Source organism: Mus pahari, chromosome 6, assembly GCF_900095145.1.
Source record: "Mus pahari chromosome 6, PAHARI_EIJ_v1.1, whole genome shotgun sequence".
In the NCBI taxonomy this organism is placed as follows: domain Eukaryota; kingdom Metazoa; phylum Chordata; class Mammalia; order Rodentia; family Muridae; genus Mus; species Mus pahari.
Genome location: NC_034595.1, coordinates 22,475,987 through 22,494,846, shown reverse-complemented (window position 1 = coordinate 22,494,846; position 18,860 = coordinate 22,475,987). Strand labels below are relative to the sequence as shown.

The following is an 18,860-nucleotide window of genomic DNA, read 5'->3' as shown; positions in this document are numbered from 1 at the left end:
CCATCTTTCTTTCCTTCCCGCCTTCGTTCTTTTTCTCTGTCCTTTTCTTTTTTTCTTTTTGAGGCAGTATTTCATGTATCCCAGGCTGGCCTCAGATTCATTATAGATTAGAGTGATTCTGAACTTCTAATTTTCCTATCTTCAGCTTCTCAGTACTTGTATTTTGGGGACATGCTTTGTGCATGTGAGAAAAATCACTTTAGCAACTGAACTCTAACCCTGGCTCATCAAGTAGCATTTTGAGACCTGTTTAAAAAAATATTCCAAATGAAGGTTGGTGCCTGGTAAAAGTTCAACAATTCCCCTGACCCCTTCTATTTCTCTCTGTTTTCCAATATATAAATATAGAAGGGATTCTATGTTTCTGAGTGAAATATTGACTGTGTTTGGTGACTGATAATAAGCAATAACTTTTTATGTTATTAAGTGTCATATTTGTAAGGCATTTTGACTGTATGAGAGTCTAATTATGAAGGAAGATATAGGAAAGGGGAACAACTCTGTCTTGATCTTCATCTGACTAGGTTGTTTTAGACTGATTTCTTGACTGCATCACCAGCTGTTGTTGGTATTTTTCAAGGAGGCAGCTCCCAGCTGGGGGTGACAGAGCAAAACAAGAATGTGATAAATAACTAAGAAGCAATGTGGTATAGATGAATAGAGAGGGCAAAAAAAAAAAAAAAAAAGAAAGAAAAAGAAAAGGTACAAGGTAGCAACTGGGACTTCATGTGTGGTGTGTGTATTTCTTCATAATTGTAATCGTTTCGAGAAGAACTGATCAGGATATCAACTCAGGCCAGAAGCTAAGGGAAGAATAAAGTTCTTGACCAATAAAAAGAGAAGTTTCTGAGTTTCCATCAGTCGGAAAGAGAAATCACCCATCTGATTCAGTCAGTGGCCTGGGAGCTGTCCATGGTACTGACCTTGTCTCATTTACATAGCAGTGCAAATGGAGAGGAGACCTCTCATGGGTTCTGCTGCTAGCCTCTCTCCTCTGATCCCCGTTTGTTTCTGTCTCTTTCCCCTCTACTACTTCTTCTTTGTCGATTATGCTGATTTTTTCAAGTTCCTAGTCTGTAATTCAAGGATTTTTTTCCTCTCATTTTGCTTCAAAACTCCTCCTTTTCAGTCACTGATATTTAGGTTCTTCTACATTTTTCTACCGACTGCATCTCTCTCCTGTTACCTTTTGGGTAAAAGAAACATTGATATCAGAAAGAATCCCAGCAGCGAGTAATATACAAGGTTCATTAACTACATGGAAGGAATATATATATTATATTATATTTTATATATGTATAATTACATATATATTAAAATTTTACTTTCAACTACACAGCAATCTCATTAGAGGGTTAGTTATCTCATCTTACTAAGCAAGGAGAAAGTGAAGGCTAAGATAACTTGGCCAAGATCCTACACAGACAAGATTCCAGTTTATGCCGAACACTTGCACTTTTCACTATATCTGTATTCCTTTACATTGTTCAATATTTTCCTTATGGTTTTCTTCCTATCACTCTCGTAGCTTCGACAGATCTTCCCACCCTGGACAAATCTTTAAAGGACTAAAAATCTATACTTCCGGTGGGAATTAAGCTTTGAGTAAAGTAAAGCAAAATACACAGAATGCGTACAATGTGAAATTTAGACCGTGAAAAAAGGCCTTCCGTTTTACTTCAGGCAGAGGCCCTGCCTGTACCTCAGGCTGAATGCGGGAGTTGTTCTGCTATCTGTATTCTTGTGTTCGCCTAGCTACCCTGGCCTTTTCCCTGTCTCTGGTGGTCCCTAGAGAACTTTAAGTTCTTGTCGGCTTCCCACTCTGACATCCTTCCCACGTAAGGAAGCGCGTGCTTAATTCTGGGAGGTTAAGTGGGCTCTCGCCTACACACAAAACAATTTCCAGTAGTCACAGGGAAACACAGAGACACAACGGGACTCAGACGTGCGTCACCCCAGACAAAACCCACTCAGGTATGTACACGCAGTCACGTCAAGTTCCCGCATAATCAGAAATACCAGACGCTCAGCTACAGACTCGTTTCAGCTGGAATCACGATTCGGGATCTGCGCGCACATGGTCCTTTTGGGTGCTTCTGTAAGGAGTCTTGCAACACTGTCCCCAGACCCATGTGAGTTCCTCTGAAGCTCATCCTTTGCCCACCCAATCCGCCCCTCCCATCAGGCGGCCCCACTTCTCTTCTCCTCTCCCTTCTCTTCCCCCCAACGCCCGAAGACGTACAAAACACTCCTTGGAATCTACCCCGGCTCTCAGCTCCGCCCTCCCCGCCCCCGGCAGCCTCTCCCCCATTCATTTTCCTCCGTCGCCGGCAAAGTCCCTCCCACTGTCTAGCCCTGCCTCCGCTGCTCCCCTCCCGGAGACCGCGGCGCACTTGGACTTCCCTCTCCATTCGCCAGCCTCCTCGCTCCCGGTCCCCACGGCTCCGAACTGATCTGGCACGGGGGGTGGGCAGGAGGAGGAGAAGAGCGCAGGCAAAGGAGAAGGCGAGAGAGCCAGAGAGCCGGAGGCAGAGGGAGTAGTGGCCACCTTTTGGAGCTGGGATTCATGCCTGTCCTCGGGACCAGCCAAGGGGACTTTAAGGCTGAGTATGAGCCAGGCTGCTAGGAGCCAGGTACCCCCACGCCTGCAGTCCCCGCGCCGTCCCCGGTATGCGAGCTGGACGCAGGGCTCTTCCAAGTTCCCACCGAGCCGAATAAAAAACGTCTTTCCGCTGCTCTCCGCCAAAGACGGACATTGACTCCAGGTAAGGCGACTCCGGGCGCAGCTCCCCACAGCCCCTCTGCCCTTGGAACCAGCCCCGGACCGCAGTCGGGGCGCCCCCGCCCGCGCCTCCCATCCCCCTTCCAGCACCCTCGTCCGGTCTTCCCTCGCCTCCAAGTCCTCTTCTGTTCTGGAGACTGGGTTTCCTGGAGATTGGACTCCATGGGTTAAATGCGGGTTTTAGTTAAGTGTCGTGTGTGTCCCCGCGCGCTCCCGACGTGTGTACCATGGTGGGAACTTGATGTGATGCTAGTGTATGTTTGCCTGTGCAGCGTCGTTTGCGTTTGATGCGTGTCGCGTGTCTGTGTGTGAGTGTGTGTGTGTGTGTCCGTGCCCTATAACCTACTTTCAGCGGCGTGTGTGTGTGTGTGTGTGTGTGTGTGTGTGTGTGTGTTTGCATGTGTGCGCGTCTGTGTATTTTTAATTAGATCTCTTCAGCTTGCAGGGAATGGAATGGGGTTCTTACTACAGTATCACGTAGCCACCGGGAAGCCCGCTGTGGACTTCCTCGTAGGTCTCTGGGCATTGGTTTGGGAGAGATGCCGGGAATATATACGGTGCCTTATTTAGTCCAGTGATGGTACCTATGAAAGAAAAATATCGTCTAAATCATGGGGTAGTGCTGCACACTTGAACTCACCGTTAAAAATGAAAGAGACATGTCCAAAACCCGAGACAAGCGAGATGCTGTCTCTTTAAATTCCACACTGGGCAGACTCCAGGATTCTGATGGGAATTTGGAGAGGCTGAGTATGGAGTGAGAAGGAAAGGAGGAAGTCAGGAATCTCCTTATCTACTGCATGACAAGTCTTGGATAGAGATGTCATCCTGTCTCCCTGTTGCAATCAAATCACCACACACACCCCCAGCCCTTTTTTTTGAGGGGGGTGGTCTGGGTAAGTTTGCCTGAATCATCTCAGGGGAAAAGAGTAAGCATTCTCTGGCAATGTGATTGTCCATCTCAGTCACATTGAGCACTAGAGAGAATAGTGTTTGGGGCAGCTTTGGGAGCTTTGGCAGGAGACTGATAGGGTCCTTTACTAGGGTGCATTCTTTGTGCCTTCTCCATCTCAGGCAAGCTTTGGAAGCCCCAGAATCTCTTCTTAAAACTGTGCTTTCTCATGACTCCAGGAAGTTAGGAAGCTACTGGGAGAAGGGAGAGAGATTAGTGTCTCTTCCTGGGTGTGTGTGTGTTGGGGGGAGGTCTATATGTATGCATATAAGGACCAAGGGACTACAGTTTGTGAGGGACAGAGGGTGGGGAATTCATCTCAGAATGTGGTGGTAGTTGACTTAAACTGCTGTCTGGTTTGCACCCCACATTTTATGCTTGGCTTTAAAATATTACCAAGGGCAGGGAGGCCTGGAAAGACTGGAAGGAAGACAATTTGAGGTAAGGGTCTCCTTCCTATTTCGTCCACCTTTTAGTAGCTTGTTTAGGTAAATACTTAGGTCACCCTGCCCAGGCACAGCTGGTCTTTGGTTCTGAAGCCAGCCATTGATTTGATTCCCGGCTGCCTTTTAAAGGCTTGCCCTACTCAGCAAAAAATGCTGAGTTTTACTGCTGTTAGCATGGCTTCCAGACTAGGCAGCTGTTACTTTCTCAAGGTAAATGGCAGCCATTCTGCTTGTAAGCAGTGTAGCTAGAAGACGAGGCTGAGGTGGTGTGATAGAGTGTCTAAAGGGTCACTAGGAAGGCCTCTTGAGAGGGAAAGAAAGTAGAAATATACCTGCTTTTTTCAAAAAACATTTATACACACGTTTGTATCTCCTGAGGAGAGATAAAAGCAAGCGTGTGTGTGCAGGAACCTGCCCTGGCTGGTGAGTGTCTGTTCTACCTGCAAGCACTTGCACACATACCATTTTCTGACTAGAGACTGATCTCTCAGGCTGAAAGCTTCAGGAGGGCATGCCCATGGAGTAGACTTCACAAAACTCAGGTGACATCACAGCATCCTGGTGCAGTTTTGGGAGGGGTTTTGCAAGCAGAGGAGCCCTCATGTTGGGATAGGCTCTCATTATTTCTGTTCCAATGTCTAAATGATCTTCTGCTATTAACGAGCAAGCAGGCGGGACTCTGGCTCAGATAAAGCATGACAGTTTCTGAGTATGCACTAGCAAATGGGTGGCATGGGCAGGACTAGAACCCAGGGTGTTTTTCAGCTAAAGCAATGTCCTTTTCTACTCCATTACCCCGTTCAGCAACTCACAACAGTTCTTAACCCTACCTGTCTACCATACTTCTACTTAAGGTTACTGATTGTCTTTCTTTCCGGAACTTCTTGTTTCAGAGATGCATTTCAGACCTTCTTCATATGATTTCATGACCCAGGAGAGAGAGTGCATAATGCCTCAGTCATTCTTCTTGCTTCACAAAAGCGTTTAAAAACATATGTACACACAGAGATGCCGAGAGAGAGAGAGAGAGAGAGAGAGAGAGAGAGAGAGAGAGAGAGAGAGAGAGAATATTCTGTTTTAATGTCATCAGATAATTAAAAGCACATGGGGATCCAAGACTATATAACTGCTATATAGAGCCCAGTAGAAAAATTGGACTGTATTAGCCCTTTTATGAAAAAAGTTCTGCTTTCTGGAGAACAAAATATATACTTAGACATCCTTTCAGTCAGTTCATGAAAATTAGTTTACTTACATGAATTTAAATCTCATGTCTATATATTCATACTATAAGCACAGGAGCATACACAAGAATATATATGAATACATAACACAGGTGTATTTATACAGGTCCAGAAACATTCCCTTCCTAATACATTCCCTTAAATGTGACTAATCTCTTGAACTGCTAGCCTTTGTAAGTACATGGCTTGTAGGTGGACTCACAACCTCAGGGAAAGGAAAATATAAAGCCCTTTGAGCCACAGGACATCCAGAAGTTGAAATCAACATCACTAAAAAACAAGTATGTTACTAGTATTTTAAATGCTCTTTTTAGGGTGCAAGAAAGTACTTAGAAATACAGGGATTTTAGGCCCATCTGCAATAAAGCCATTAACAACCTCACAAATGTTGTCTTTTCTGGAGCTGGATGGCACTTTAGCTCCCAGAAGGGGGAGCTGTGACTCCATTTCAACTCTAGAGAAAGAGCTCTGATATTCCAAATAAGCTCTGGGGCCCCCCTGCTGAGCTGAGAAGGCCCAGCTCCTGCTGTAGGGAGTAAGAATGTAGCAACATAGGTGGGGATTGTAAAAATGTTTTCTCCTGCTAGGTTCAAGTGGGCCACCTCTCAGTGCTTTCAAGAGAGTTTATGCCATTGTTCAAATAGTTCTCTCTCTCCCTTTTTTCCTTTTTTTTCCCCCCTCAACCCATCTTTGCCCCTAAAGACCTTGCAGTATGTGAGAAAATATTTTCTGATTTGCATATGCTTTCTCATCCTGGTTTCTTAGAAGAATTCATTAGGAAATATCACCAAAAATAGGCCCTTAAAGTTACTCATAGCATCTTTCTCCCCTGCATCCTATGACCTAAAACTCAAAGTTTAGCAAGTAAGTTAATGTACTCCTTGTAATCATATCAAACAACAGCAGGAAACATAGGAGGAGTCACCAAACATAATTTTTCCGACACCCTCTCCATTGCTTTTCACTATGATCTTTCCTATGGATTTATCAGACTTTCCTCTGTTGAGCAAACCCTAGTTACACTTTAGCATCTCTCTCAGATAATGCATCTAAGAACACTTCCCAAGGCCTTGCTTCAGCATCAATCTCCTTTGGCTGGATTTTCATATTTTTTGTTAAACTCTATTTATTTAGCTTTTATCTCTATTTGCTCTTTTTTTACAGCCACACAGGGATAGCTTTCTCACAGCAACATGTGCTCTTATTAGCCGCATTTCTCTTTTAATAGCTGGGGACTGCCACACAGTAGTTGTTTTATCATGTTTTGCTGTTGTTGTTGTTTTTGTTTGCATATTCAGTGTCAAAAGTATCTGTCAGCCCTTCCTCCCCCAAAATTTCTTATTTACTCAAAACAAAGCCATTATGCCTTTTAAACTACACCACTTGTCTCAGCCATTCAGGGGTGCAGACAGATAAGTTATATCAAACTTGGCAGTACCCCTTGCTGTGTCCCAAGATCTTTAGTTTTATTCTTTCCTTTAATCTCTACTCTCATCCATTGAGGTATATATACTTATTATACAGAAGAAAGGGAAGCTCCTTTTGTCCAATGCCTCTTGAGCAGAGGGGCAAAGATTTGAACTTTTTGTGAGCATCTCTTCTCTTCTACTGCACAATCAAGATCACCTATAGCCATTGGGACCTCCATGTTCAATGGATGCTAGAGACAATTGAACATATTGTTATCGTGCCTTTAGGGTATGAGGATTGGATTAGGATCAATAGAAAGAATTTATTTATTTTCAATGGCAGTAGATGCTGAGTGTCTTCTATTTGGCAGATGTTGTCCTAGAATATTACTATTAAATAGAACTTTGGAGAATAAGAAAACTATTCTCCATGTTAGGCAACATGGTAAACACTGCACTATTAAATGTGCCAACGGATACCAGTGAAGTGATCTTTTCATTTTGTTTAACATTTATTTGTTTCTCTTTTTGATGATTTACACAGCTATATGTGGCTGGTGGACACTAACATGGACAGTTCAGGTTTAGACATCAGGAATATTTTATGAAGATAGTCCTGCTTTCATTGGGGTTCACATATTGAGGAAGAGGTGGCTAATAATGAGTAAGCAAATAGAAAACCACAGTAATTAAATCTAATATTAAATGTCAGACAAGTAATTAGGGATCCCATGCTAGAACAGAAGGTGGGCGATATAACTTTAGATGAGTTAGTCATAAAAAGTCATTTTGGAAGAAATAGTACTGATGTTGAGCTTTATGTAAGAAAAATGAATGAAGTCATTATGCAAGGGGATGGCTAAGAAAGCTAAGGATATACAGATTCCCAGTGTGAATGCACCTATAAATGAGAAGGAAGTGACAGAAGATGAAAAAGAGAGACAGAACTCACATCAGAAAAGTCTTGTATGAGAGAGAGAGAGAGAGAGATGTTGACATCTCTTTTGACACATCTTTAGTTGGCTCATACAAGGCCTGAGAATAGAAGGCATTCTGGAAATTGACGGGTCATTAACAGATACTTTCTCTTATGTTTTTCATCACACCCATTTTTAATCACTCAGTTCCATGTGTTCTTAGTTTCCATTCCTGCTTAGAGTACCATATGCTAGAAAACTTTAGGTTTAAAACACAAAAGTCAATGGATAGAAAAGGGGGAAGAGGGTGAACACGTGGGCAGCAGGTAACTGAAACCTGTGGAAACAGTTTCAGTTTGCAAAGGTTTATCTAATATATTACTTGCAAAATAATTTGATTAAAATGTTTGAGTAAATATGCTAGTGAAAGCTGGTAAATGTATGCCACCTAACAGAAGAGATATGCAACTTCACAAATAGTAATAATGGGATGGCAGTTGCCATTTCAAAGTCTCATAGGGTTTGTGGGAAGGGGAAGGCTAAAAGAAGACACATCAGTTATGACAGTGATGAGACTGAGCAGTAGTTATAAGATCTTGGTGATCTGGATATATATTATTATATCTCCTTCACTTCAAAACTTCATAGGATAAGAGTACAGACACATAAGGCTCTTGATAGTAATCCTGATTCCTCTCGGTGTCTATAAAGACTCCTTCAGAGTCTATCTTTTTCTGTCTGTGTTTGCCTTCTGTAAATTTAAAAAGAGCATACTTTGGCTGAGCTCACTGAAGAGATATTGCTGGGTTGTATGGAAATGCAGTATGACAAAGTTCTTATAAAAGCAGAGAGAGACACATGCATGGTGACTGTGCTTCATCATAAGAGTTAGCCGTCCTCTCAGAGATGAGCCAATCTAATGGAGGTCGTATCTCACAGCATTGTGATTCAAGGCGGGCTGGCTGAGTGGGATAGATGGTGAGCCTGTTGCTACTGGTGCAGCTCTTAAGAGCAAAGTGATTAAGATGTAACATGAAAACCACTATCCTCCTGGAACAGAGCAGCCCAAAATGCTTTTCTACAAATCCATAGGCAGCCCTTGCTACTGTGGGGGCAAAGAAGACAATTAAGAAAATAATGAGGCCGAGGAAAAGTGAAATTAATTTTTTTTTCATATGAGAGTGAACGGGATTTGTATCTCCCAGGGGACCTATCTTTTGGAGATTGCCAGTGGCGTTAAGGAAGATAGGCTGAATAAGACTGAGTGTGAGAAAGTGAACAGTGGTCAATTACCAGAGTTGCCTGCTACTCCCACACAGAAAGAACAAGCCTGAAGAAGGCATACAATCTATCATTCTTAACAAATTCTGTTTTCACAGGGTGCAGAGCTGTATGAGACATGTTGGCATCGTCTTGGGAATAGCTAAGTAACTGAATCCCCCCAAGGGTGGAGGTAGATCTATAAGGCTATTAACAAAAGTAAGATGCAATCGTTTTTTTTTTGTGTGTGTGTGTGTGTGTAAGCTGTAAATGTTGGAACAGCAGGGCTCCAAGTAAATGGCCCATCTAAACAGCTAGAACCCTTTGTAAGGGTTAACCCAATAGAGGCCCCAAAGGCTTTTTGAGATATAATTTATCTAGCTGTTCAGATGCTCACAAAATGAGCCAGTGGGGAAGAATAGATCCTGTGGGTAAAGTGGAATAGCCAGGTTACCGATTACAATTTGATTTAGATGGAAGAAGATTGTATATATATATCCATGGGATGGCTGCACTTGAGAAGACGCACCCTCTTAAACGATAAGTTCTCAGAATTAGCCATCTGTAAAGATAGATGAAATGCTTGACATCTGTAGGAATCCTTGAAGTATCCAGAAGCCCATGAAAAACCTAGGAGAGCATTCTCTCAAAATGCAACATAGACCATAGCCTTGAGCAAATGTGTTGCTGTTTATATGGCACTGGGTAAACTAAATTTCTCATACGACTGATGAGTTCTGAGTTTATAAGCATGTTTTAGGGAAGCACCTACAAGGAACCTTCCTAGTACTATAAAAGCATCTGTACAATCACAGAAGCCATTAAAAAAGAAAAGAAAAGAAAAGAAAGAAAATCAGCATTTTGGTATGTGTAGGCGTGTAGAGGAAAGATTGAAAAATAGATTACCTGGGAAGGGCTGGTAATGTGGTTTTGCTGCTGGGCATATTTTGGAAACACGACTATTTCAGAGGAAGTTGTCCTCATCAAGCCATATCCGGAGACAGCAAAGGCTTGGGAGGGCTCAGTAGGTTATGAAGAATTTTATTTTAAGTATATATCAACAAGACAACATCATTCAAAGTCAAGTGAAGCCTTACAAATGATTTTCTAAATTATTAGTAAGCCAGCTGCATTATATTTTTTTGTCCTCTCTTCTCTTGTACTAACAACAACAACAACAAAAAATACATTTATTCAGAGTTCAAGGTTTTTATCCATAATATTTAAGGGTGGCTGAAATGTCACTATGACAAAACTACTCTTGAATTGGGACCATGTGTGTTAAACTTGTTTGCTTCATGTTCCCTGCACTATAATGGATATGTAGTAGATTCACTGTTGTGTATTATCTATAGGCACCTAGCAAGTACAATAAACTCCCACTCTGAAGATGGGAAAATCGAGGTGTGTAACCATAATGTTTCCTGTTGAAAACCATATACTAAGCCAAAGGTGTAGTATGGAGGATTTGAACCTGTTTCTAGCTGACTTGAAAGCAGAGAGATGGCTGGAGTCTGAATACATATAGTACTACCTACTAGCTCTCTGACCTTAGCAAGTTTACCTAATGTGCCCATTTCAGTTTCCCTGTCTGTAAAATAAGGCAAACAAAAGGGACTCTGTGTGGAAGAGAGATGGGGATTCAGTGAGTTGATTCAGTAAGTGCTTCAAACCATACTTGGCAGACTGTCACAACCATATACCATCAACTAGTTTTGGTTTTATTACTGCTAGGCCCTGATGTATCAGACTGAGCACACTCTTAGCTTTGTTTTCAGACTGGAAAAATCATACACACCAGAGATTACTTTTACGTTTGAGACATGACCTTGTACAGGAGCTCTAGAGATCATTTTTACAAACTAGCCTAGCATCCCCCTGTGCAGCAGTGTGACAGTAGTGCTTATGGGAGAGACCAAGAAAGTAGGGAAACGGCTCAATAATATGCAGAATTACTAAGGCAGAATTTTTAATTCTCTGTGTTGCTGTGGGTCAGAAAGCAGATGTGGAGAGGTCATTGACCACGAGAGCGGAAAGTCATCATTCATATAGGCCTCTTTAATTTCTTCTCCTTTTCTTTTGTCTTATTTCATATATAGAACCATTCTCTTTAAAGTGAAAATAGAACCTAAATTGGCTCAGGAACCTTCAATGCCTGCAACTTCTCTCTCTGTACCTGTCTACTCCAATTTCTAATATATAAGGCCAGTGTTTCTGTCAGGTTTACCTGAAAGCATAGATGATTAGCAGTAGCTGGATACCCTGTAGACTCTATCTTTGTCTTCATGATTGCCTTTTACATCAACAATGCCATTTATTTTATCAACTTCCTAAATACTTTGAAAGGATTTTTATAATATATATATATATATATATATATATATATATATATATATATATATATAACCTTTAAGGTGATACTCCAAATGTAAAATTATTCTCTTTGTTTTCCCAACAAGGACTTTCCATCTACAAAATGAAGAATTCACTGTAAAATATGCAAGAAGTGACAATATCTGACCTCAAGCCCTTGCCTACTATGGCACCTCTAGTGTGATGTTCTTTTCCTGAAGTGTCCCCCCTCCTTGCATTAGCCTAAGGCATCATCCAGCTAGTAGCAGCTTCCAGCCTGCCCTCCCCAAGTGGAACTTTGTAGCTTCTTATAGTGTGAGTTGATGGTTGCTACTTGGCCTCTATTGTCTTGGACTAGGTCAGTCATTGCCAGTCATCAACCATTATGTCATAAGGTTTTGGCCTCAGTTCTGATCTTTCACATGCCTAAAGTAGGAAGGCAGCCATTGTACTTTTTCCAGAAGTTATAAATGGGACTGCTGGAAGGAGCGTCCTAAATCCTCGCTAACAAAATGCAGTTTACTTCCTTTCCTTCTTTATCTGTCAGTATCATGAATATCTTCCACTCTTCTACTGCGTTCTGGCTGCCAATTTCATAGGCTCTTAAAATAGTAATTTACTTTTACAATGCCTCTGTAGGAAACCTTAGCTTAGCCTGTTTATTTGCACCTGAATCGTGGGAGTTCAAATGCTGCTGAAACCAGGGCCAGCAGTCATCGAATAAGCAAATCACTTTCTAACTTGAAGCCAATGCCAAGATTTTTCTTTTAATGGAAAGAGTAACTTGAAACCTACCTGTAATCTCAGTGATCTCACTGCCACTGTTAAAAGCAACTCAAGAAATTGCATGAATTTCAATAGCTAGATGTCGCAAGATGCTCTACATATTTCTATGTCTCTGTCTTGTTTATCTCTTCTCTATTTACTTAAGCACAGATATACTTACATGTAGTCAAGAAAATGGATATTGAGCACAGTTGGGAACAAGTAGAAAGGAGAACCATAGATATTTTGTAAAATGCTCAAGTAGAGTCACCCCTCCATCATACAATACCATGATCTAATTCATAATTGCATGACCACCTGCTATTAGAAAGGAAAGGTGGGTAGAACTTTAAAATGGAGAGTGTGCATGGCTACAAATGTGTATTTTGTAAAAAAAAAAAAAATATGTTCTCTTTCCATTTAAAACTAGACTTGGGGATAAATTGAGAGGAAAGAAAGAAGCCATCAGAAGGGATGTTGAATGGAAGACAGTAAGAAAAGATGATGAGGGAATATATAAAATTATGTTTGTGTAAAAATGCCCCATTAATAAAAAGGGGGTTTGTTTTGTTCTGATTGCCACCAGGACATCTCAACCAAATGCTACAAGAGCGATGAGGAAAGAAGTTAAGATGTAGTGTAGCAAGGCTTGGCTACTTGAAAAGAAAGAAACAGTAAATAAGAGTGAAAGCAACAGGATGCCAAGAAACATGAAAATGGTTTTGTTGTTGCTGCTCTTGTTGTTGTCGTTGTTGTTGATGATGATACTGTGATGATGATGACATTGGTGCTGATGATATATTAGCATTGTTGTTGGTTGTTGTAACAGTAAATGCCAAGTAAGCAGTGCAGGAAAAGAAAGGCTCCTTTATGGTGCTAGGAATGCACATTCAATACACATGTGGCCTGTGTTTGTTTCATTTTAAAATCAAGGAATAGATCTGTCAAAGTGGGTCAGGAATTAAAATACTTACTGGCCAAATTCATATTGGAGTTCATATTTCCAGAGGTCAGGAAATGCTAGTTGTATATGGTCATAACCTATAGACCTAGGGCTCTGCTTGTTCTGTCAGCAAGGCCTGAGTTGGCTGAGACCTACTTCAATAACAAAGGTAGAGAAAAATTAAGGAAGACTTATGGCGTCATCCTCATCTGGGTTTCACATGTATATACACGTATTCCTCTACACCAGCAAGAGAAATAATTGATACAAAGAGAACGTCTTACTTTTCACTTCTTTGTGCCAGACCTTGTTCTAAGAGCCATGAAAACAGCTGTGAACTGAAGGGATTAAGACCCCCTGAACGCCATCTTGGAACTCATGTTCTACTTGAGGGAAAAGATGCTATATAAATAATCAAGCAAAGATATAGTGTATGTGTGTGTGTGTGTGTGTGTGTGTGTGTGTGTGTGTGTGTGTGATGGCGATAAGTGTAATAGAGAAGAGAAAAAATAGAACATGACTAGAGAAGGAAAGTGGGTGGCACGGATGGTGTGGTGGGACAGAGCATGCTAATTCATGTAAATAGGAAGGGGAAATGCCCACCAGAGTGATAACTTTTCGAGAAGAGGTCTGGATCCAGAAGACAGCAAGGCACATACCTAACCAGGTAGGATAGCCTTCCAGGTGGAGGTAGTCAGGTAAAATCTTGGCTCCTGAAAGTAAAAGAAGAAGAATTAGAGGGGTACGAGTGAGTGAAATTCAAAAGTGGAGCCATGATCAGGATGGATATTCTGAAGTGGGATTCTGTGTGAAGAGGTCAATGTGAATCCAGTGGAAGAAACAAAAGGGAGTGAGGGGGAGATTCATTATCAGGAGATCAGGAACTCCATTCTTGACACACCCCTAAGCTATCCCAATTTTTACGAAGGAGATATAAATGCTTCTAAATTAAGAATTGGACCCCCGCCCTTAGAAGTCAGTTAGATGTGCACAATCTATACAGAATGTTCCTTCTGAGGAAAAAAAGGGAAATAAAGTAAAACAAAACACAGAATGAATTTTACAGACTCCAATCATGGCTTTTGATAAGTATCTTCAGACACCAGGAGATGGGATGATGGAAATATCATCTGTACAATGGAATAACAGCAGGACCTTCCATGAAGTTTTGAAGTGGATATCAGGTCCAGAAAGCATTTGGGAACACTTCTTGTGTACATCAAGTATTACATAAATAGCACTTGGGGAAACTCTTTCTGTATTGACCACCATTTTGGTAAGCAATGGAAGAGGCATAAGAAACAAAGTGTTATAGAAGGCATGACTGTTGAATAAGATACACCCATGTATTAATGGCTATCTTTAGATAATGGGTTACGAATGAATTTCTTCTATGATGATTACCTGTACTTCCTGATATTCCATAGTGAATGTGTAATATGTGGGTAACCAACACTTTAACTAGAGGAATCGAAGAAAGTGAGAGATGCATGGGAGGTGAGAAGAATAATTAAAATACAAGGAAGTTCATGACTATATGTTATCTACTTTTCTAAGTCATCCTAAGAAAAATTTGAAGATTCAACTTCTATTTTTACTCACCCTTGGCTTAAGTAATAATATACATTATACACTGTTGCTTTTCTAAGTGGTTTGAGATTTCTTATAAACAAAAGAGTGGCTTTTAGCCCCTTAAAATAAAGTAGGACCACAATTATATCAAACAAAACCATTTTCTGAAGAGAGGACACTTTGTGTTTCAAGGTTTGAGGATCACATCACAGAAATGTAGAAATTTAGAGCAAAGGTAAAGTTTCTAAAACAACACATAACTATTCTATCAAAAGAACATATACCTATTCCTCTCTTTAGACAGGTTAAGAAATCAAGGGTTGAGGAGATAGTTTAATGTGTAAAGTGCTTGTCATATAAGCATGAGGACCCAAGTTCAGATATACTAAAATATTGTAAAGCTTGACAGAGTAGCATTCATCTGTATGTATGAAATGATTATGGCAAGGTAAGAGGCAAAGACAGAATTTCTTGAACCTCACCAATGTATACTAGCAATTCACAAGAGATTGTATGAATGAAAGAAAAAAATGTGAGGGCTGATACTTTACATTGTCTTTTGATTTCCACATGTGCCATGACAAGCACACCTGAATTACCACAAAACAAACTAATTTACATACACAAACACACACACAGAGAGAGAGAGAGAGAGAGAGAGAGAGAGAGAGAGAGAGAGAGAATCAAAATCAAAAGAAATGTAGAGTTTCAGAACAGGAGCTGTATTGTCAGAGGTCATTATTTTTGGAGCATAGTGCCCAAACCAAGAATGCCAGTTCACTGTCCAGTTCTAAAACTATTCTTTCATTACATTGTCATGTCCTTTTCTATTAAGCACTATTTCACTGTTTTGTTTTGTTTGGGGTTGTGAAAACTGAGAACAGTCTACTGGGCGGCACAATAAATTTGAGAGAAGCACTATATTACATGCACAATCATTTAAAAGACTTATTTGAGTCTTATAATAAGGAAGATTTAATTATGATTAATTAAAGTGTTCTTAAAATTATGTGACCTTACATTTTCAACATTCTCCATTCCTTTAGTTTAATTACTACTACCTTCCATGACATATAAGGATCTGTAAATAGTAGAAAATTGATCATCTATAGAAAGACTGGAGTAGCCGGGCATGGTGGCGCATGCCTTTAATCCCAGCACTTGGGAGGCAGAGGTAGGCGGATTTCTGAGTTCGAGGCCAGCCTGGTATACAGAGTGAGTTCCAGGACAGCCAGGGCTACACAGAGAAACCCTATCTCCAAAAACCAAAAAGAAAAGAAAGAGAGAAAGAAAGAAAGAAAGACTGGAGTATTACATTTGTGATAAATTTGTGTATATGTAACTTTGGTAATATATATTATTTTAGAATTTATGATCATAGCCAGATGACTATCAGAGGGTAATATAAAAGGACGGTTCTTCGATTTAACCTAAGCATCATTTCTCCCTTCCTTTCTCCTTAGTTATTAGCTTACTATCCTGTTTGTTCTTCCTTGCTTGTCGACACCCTGTGTTCTCTTGTAGCTTATTGTATTTCAGATCACTTATCATTAATGTTTTCTGAAACATGTTTCCGATACATCTCTGATAGACTTGTTTTTCTGATCTGAAGCCATTAACAGTCTGATAACAGATAGACAGACAGACAGACAGCCTGAGAGTATGCAAAGTAGCTTGTTCTGATGTTGGAGACTATCTGTGAATGATGAGGATGAGAGAAGAGGTCTATCCCTTTGGGCTTTGGAGTTACACAGCCAGTTGTATGGAGCTAAAAGCCATTTCGGATGGAGAACAGAAACAGAAGTATTTCAAGTGTTTCCAGAGAGCATGCTAAAGACTGAGGCTAGGAAATTAGTGTACAAGTAGGCTATTTAAAGTTTCAGGATTTAGATCTAATAATCACTACTTATATAGTTTCTGCTGACTATTTAGAGAATTATTAACTTAATTATATCTACAATTGAGAATAGCAGGGAGGCAGGTGGGAAAAGGGAAAGGAAAATCCTTGGTAGGCCTTTCGCAGGTCCTGATTGTGCTCTAGCTACTGTGTAGAAGATACACACCTAGACTAGGACAGTGGCAGAGAAGTGGATGGAGTTAAGAAATGCTGGGTTGGTAGGACAAAGGGAAGTGAGGGGTTAAAGATGGCTCCTTCTAAGGTTGTGCTGATCAGAGCCTCCTCTCTCTAAACACTACTTCCAGAAACAGCAGGGTCTCAATTATCTCAATGTGGGCTGTAAAATTCTAAAAAAAAAGTTCTCAAAACAAAATTAAGTTTAATTTGCTTTAATTGAAAAATAAACACATGCCATGTACTGCAGTCACAGGAGGAAGAAAAAAGGCCAGAAAAATGAAATGAACTGTTGAGTATGGAAGACCAATATTAGATGCAATAAAATGGGAATTGTCATTGATTGAGAAACTGTATTTAGGGTTATATTGAGGAGTAGAGAACAGTGGCAACATGTCTCATATTCTGTGCAGTTCATAGGTTTATTACTTTTAAGGACAGTGGGAGTATTTGGCAAGCTCTGAAGTTGGAGTCAACAATTTGAGGTTCACCTTTTTTTCATCACTTTAAGGGAATTTAGTCAATCATATTTAGCCTCACTTTCATTATCAGTATAATAGGAGAAATAATCATCATATTTCTAAGAGAATTGCATAAGCAATATACATGGAAAATTTTAAACTGTTAAGAGATGATGTGAGTGGATGCATAGGAGAAGAGGAAAAGAATGAAGAACGCTGGAAGAAGGCACTGGCAAAGAGGGAAGAGAAACATAAGTGAGGCAAGCTGACCTAATATTTATTAGGAACTTTTTGTACAAGCATGCAGGGTTTGTGCTAGATGTTAGGAATAAACTTCTGGCTCTGCCTCCACCGCAATTGTATTCTAGCAGTAAATATTCTAAATCTTTAGGCTGTAAAATGAAGTTGCAGACAAAGAAGGGCAGAGAGAGATAGCTTTGGATGCAGGTGACACGCTCTTAGAACTATTTTCTCTACTGGATCGTTTTCCTTTGTGTGGACTATCTGTCTTCACCACTACATGTACCCACTTGGGGCTTTTAGGTTCTCCCTGTCTCAGAGAAAGCCATGGCAACCTTATTCTCACCAAGAGATTTGAGCTTCAAATTGTAAGCTATAAATGTCAGATTCTTATAATATTGACATCTGAGACCCATAGTTGTAGAATTTTAGAAGCTATCAAAACTTCAAATCATAGAATCTTAGGATAATAAAAACTTAGAGGCAGAATCTCATAGACTCATAGAAAGGAATACTTGCGGAATATAAAAATCCAATCTCAGAACCATCAAATATTAGAAGTCCTAGAATTAGGACATTAGAGTTTTTTTCAGAGAAAGTGACATCTGTGGTTGTCTTGTATATTTTCCTTCAATGAAAAATAAGAATACAGCAATTTAGACCTATAAGTATTTTGAAATAAATGTGCATATATCAATGCAAACATGGGAGATGAAGTACTCATAACACTTATTGTAAATACATTGGCCAAAGGACACACATAGTGGTGACACATAAATTTTCTGGGTATTCTAGCATTTCCTAACAGAATGATGGTTGGCTTTATTGACACCTAATACAAAATCTTACCTTGAGCAAAGAGAGCTTGAAGCAAAATAGGAATAACGTCTTTACCCACTAGCCAGCTCTGATATAGTCTTTATATTGTCTGTCATACTAGAAACCATTTCTCTAAATATCCATTGTCTCTAGCATTGGCTAGATTGAGCTAGGGTAATATTCATGCATGGCAGTTTGTGATTTTGATGCTGTTTCCAAGGCAGTATTTTGCATGTCTGGTAACTTAGACATTTATTCCTGATCTTGTCCCCAGCTCTTCCTCTCTGGTACACATGATAAACTACTGTTGATCTGCACTCTGCCTTATGTCTCCCATGAAACATTGGCTCAGATCATCTAGATTTGTTTTAATCCTGGCATCTGTTTCAGAGGTGACATTTATTTTCTCCAGAATCTATGTTCTCTCACAGGTCTTCACATTCTGTCGTCTATTTTGACAGGTAGAGGAAGAATCTGATTTAGAGAAGTGCATACATTTTGTATGCAGCTCTGTTTTGTACTATGAGTACAGGATGTTTATTTAGATGGTGGTGGTGGTGATGGTAGTGCATGGTGATGGTGATGGTGATGGTGATGGTGTGTGTGTGTGTGTGTGAGAGAGAGAGA

General features: G+C 40.3%; 1 protein-coding gene across 1 annotated transcript in view; it reads left to right on the top strand.

Moving 5' to 3' along the window:
* The first annotated feature begins 2,367 nt into the window (after positions 1 to 2,367).
* The window catches only part of Brinp1 (BMP/retinoic acid inducible neural specific 1), a 184,886-nt gene continuing 168,393 nt past the window's right edge, over positions 2,368 to 18,860 (top strand). Inside the window, exon 1 of the mRNA XM_021200011.2 lies at positions 2,368 to 2,765. The gene's annotated coding sequence lies outside the window, so the exon portion shown is untranslated. The remainder of the gene's footprint in view (positions 2,766 to 18,860) is intronic.